Below are 3,792 nucleotides of genomic sequence, written 5' to 3' on the forward strand. Positions count from 1 at the left end.
CATACTCTACACTCTCTTGTTGGATGATGAACACCACTAATTGCGTAGGATTACACGAACCCTCAATGCCGGAGTTAACAAGCTCCACAATATTCAATGTTCATATTTAAATAACCTTAGAGTGTAAGAAAGATCAATACGACTAAACCAAGTACTAACATAGCATGCACACTGTCACCTTCATGCTAAGAAAGGAGGAATAGATCACATCAATACCATCATAGCAATAGTTAACTTTGTAATCTACAAGAGATCACAATCATAGCATAAACCAAGTACTAACACGGATGCACACACTGTCACCATTACACCGTGCAGGAGGAATAAAACTACTTTAATAACATCACTAGAGTAGCACATAGATGAATTGTGATACAAAACACATTGCAATCATAAAGAGATATAAATAAGCACTTCACTATGCCATTCATAACAGTGAATAAGTATTCTGTGAAATATAGCCTAAGAGACCCACACGGTGCACACACTGTCACCTTTACACACGTGGGACAAGGAGTCTCCGGAGATCACATAAGTAAAATTCACTTGACTAGCATAACGACATCTAGATTACAAGCATCATCATATGAATCTCAATCATGTAAGGCAGCTCATGAGATTATTGTATTGAAGTACATAGGAGAGAGATGAACCACATAGCTACCGGTACAGCCCCGAGCCTCGATGGAGAACTACTCCCTCCTCATGGGAGACAGCAGCGTTGATGGAGATGGTGGTGGTGTCGATGGAGGAGCCTTCCGGGGGCACTTCCCCGTCCCGGCGGCGTGCCGGAACAGAGACTCCTGTCCCCAGATCTTGGCTTCGCGATGGCGGCGGCTCTGGAAGGTTTTCTCTGGTTTCGTCGAACGTATCAGGGTTTTCGCGACGGAGGCTTTAAATAGGCGGAAGGGCAAGGTCGGTGGACTTCTGGGGGGCCCACACTATAGGGGGGCGCGGGCCACCCCTAGGCCGCGCCGGCCTATGGTTTGGTGGGCCTGTGCCCCCTCTCTGGCGGTTCTCGTGTGTTCTGGATGCTTAGGGCAAAATAGGAACACAGGCGTTGATTTCGTCCAATTCCGAGAATATTTCTTTACTAGGATTTACGAAACCAAAAACAATGCAGAAAAACAGAATCGGCACTTCGGCATCTTGTTAATAGGTTAGTTCCAGAAAATGCACGAATATGACATAAAGTGTGCATAAAACATGTAGATATCATCAATAATGTGGCATGGAACATAAGAAATTATCGATACGTCGGAGACATATCAACGACGATCGCACGGCTGTGCGTCTTCATCGTCGTCGGGGAGAAGGGGGCTGCTGCTCCGGCGAGGTAGGGGGTCGGCGGCGCGACGGAGGTTCCCGCGGGGGCGGCGTTGGTGCTGGAAGAGGTTGTCGACGACGAGGATCTCACTGGTGGTCGTGGGAGGAGCGGAGGTGGTCGGGATCGCTGGCGTCGCTGAGCTACTGTGGCGGTGATCGATGTTGCAATTGGGGCTATTCCGGCGAAATTGGGATGGGGGAAGTGGTCGAGGAGCTCAAGGAGGAGGAGGGGAGGCGACTGGTGTGAATGAATTGGCCGCGGGTGTCCTCCTTTTATAGGCGCTCGAGGTGGTGCGGGTGCCCGTGGGAGGTCGTCGACGGCGTGGCATCTCCGGTGCTCGAAGGGGCAATCTAGGGGGCGCGTCGTGTAGGCGACGTCTAGGCGAAGCTAACGCGCGTGATGGCGAGGTGGGGGACGGCCAGTTGAGCGCGGGCGACGTCAATGTCTGGCGACATGGTTGCGGGTGAACGGCGAGGTGGTCGACGGCGGCGGTCCTCGCGCGAGCAACGGAACGTGTCTGGCGGGTTGGCGTTGCGGCGGCGATGCTCAGCAGGCAGGAGTGGGGTCTGGGGGAGGCTTCGTTCGCCGTGGCGACAGGTGGCCATGGCGCGCTCTGGTGCGTGCTCACGCCGTGATCGGCATGCCTGGGCCGCCCTGGGCGCGCGATTTCCGGCTAGCCTCGGCATCCTCTCCGACCAGGGTTTGTATAGACTGAACTAGGGAGGTGAGGTGGAGCAAAATGGCAGCAGGGCCATGGCTGGAGAGGAAGGGGAGAGGAGATGGCACGGCATGGTTGTGACATGGCCGGCATGGCCATGTCCTTGCTCCTCTAGGGTTTTCCTTAGGGTCTCTGTGCTGCTGTGAGGAAGAGAGGGGACAAGGGGACAGGGTAGAGGAGTTAGGGACATTAGGGTTGAGGGTAGAGTCACCATTCCAAATAGTGGCAAATAGTTACATATTGGTAATTTACAATTTTGCCCAAATTTGGTTGAGTTCATATGGTTATAAAATTTGAAAGTGATGAATTGAGTTGAGTGGTAAATGATCAGAGACCACTATGTGTGGTGGTGAAATTTTAAAATTCAAAGAATAGCAAAATTTGATAAGGTGAGATTGTTGTTCATATTAAAAAGTCTCAACTTTGCATGAGCATAGTTTTTGATCCAAGCTAAATTTGGCATGGTGGTCTTTACCAAAGTTGTTCACCTTGATGTGCTCTTGGATGACATGCAAAGAGTTGGGAAAGTTTAGTTCGAAAAACTTGAAATAAAGAGGCTCAAAGTAGTGATCAGGCTATTAATGGCAGATTTGACCATTATTGTATGTGAGCCAATTTTGAGTTTGAATTTGATTTGAATTGTGTTTCTTTGATTCCAAAAGTTGTAATAAGTGTTTAGTAACATTATTCAACTAATGGTGAAGACCAAATTGGTCCAGGGTCAAAATTTATAAAAATGGCATAAGCCATATGTGAGGGTTTTGTGAATTTCTAACTTTTATTCTTTTATTTTTCTTTGCTTCCTTTTGACAAAAGTGAGGTTTAGTTGGGGTTAGATTGAGTTAGGTGAAAGGTTCAAACCATTTTGAGGTAATGGAGGTGGCTAGGTCAAGATTTGATAATTTGGCCCTATGTGTATGTGAGTGAAAATGGAATTATCTCACTATTTGATTTCTCTCCATTTGATTTGACTTTTCTTGACTCTAATGTGATTCTTATTAGTTTAGAAACATTTTCAAACCATTGAAACCATTTCAAATGGTCTTACTCAAAGATTTGTAAAATTGGCCATAACACATGAGAGGTGGCATGTCAATTTTTCTTATTCTTGTAATGTGCTCCCCTTGCTTCACTTGGGCAAGGTTGAGGGTCAATTTAGGGTTAGATTAGGTTTAGAGATGGTTTCACACCATTTGGTCAAAGTAGAAGTGCATAGGACAAGAATTGGTGAAAATGGCTATGTGTCACATATGCCTCTATGCATATGTGGCATTTGATTTTTAATTTGACTAGGCTTGACCCAATTGATGTTGTTGAGTGCTGAAATGGTATATAGGAGTGCTCCAACCATTCACTACAAGTCTTAGGGTCAAGATCCTTAATTTCACAAATTGGATATTTTGCTCTCATATGCCTCTATGGCATTATTACTTTCTTTTAAAAATCTTTGTTTCACTTTGGATGGTGTTTGAGAAGTACTAGATAAGGTTTATGAAGGTTTTCCAATCCTCTAAATAAAGTAGAAAGGCCTAGGGTAAAGTTTTACAAAAATAGCCATAGGCACATATGCCTCTATGCATATGTTTGATTTTATTTTGTTTCACACTTGAATTGGTTGGTAAGTGCTTTGTTGAGTGTGTTGAGGTATTTCAATTCATCTACTCAAGGTAGACAAGGCAAAGCTCATCATTTTCAACAAGTATCCATAGGCTTGCATATGCCTTTTTCTTAAATAAGATCCTTCCTT

This window comes from Lolium perenne, chromosome 6 (assembly GCF_019359855.2).
Source record: "Lolium perenne isolate Kyuss_39 chromosome 6, Kyuss_2.0, whole genome shotgun sequence".
In the NCBI taxonomy this organism is placed as follows: domain Eukaryota; kingdom Viridiplantae; phylum Streptophyta; class Magnoliopsida; order Poales; family Poaceae; genus Lolium; species Lolium perenne.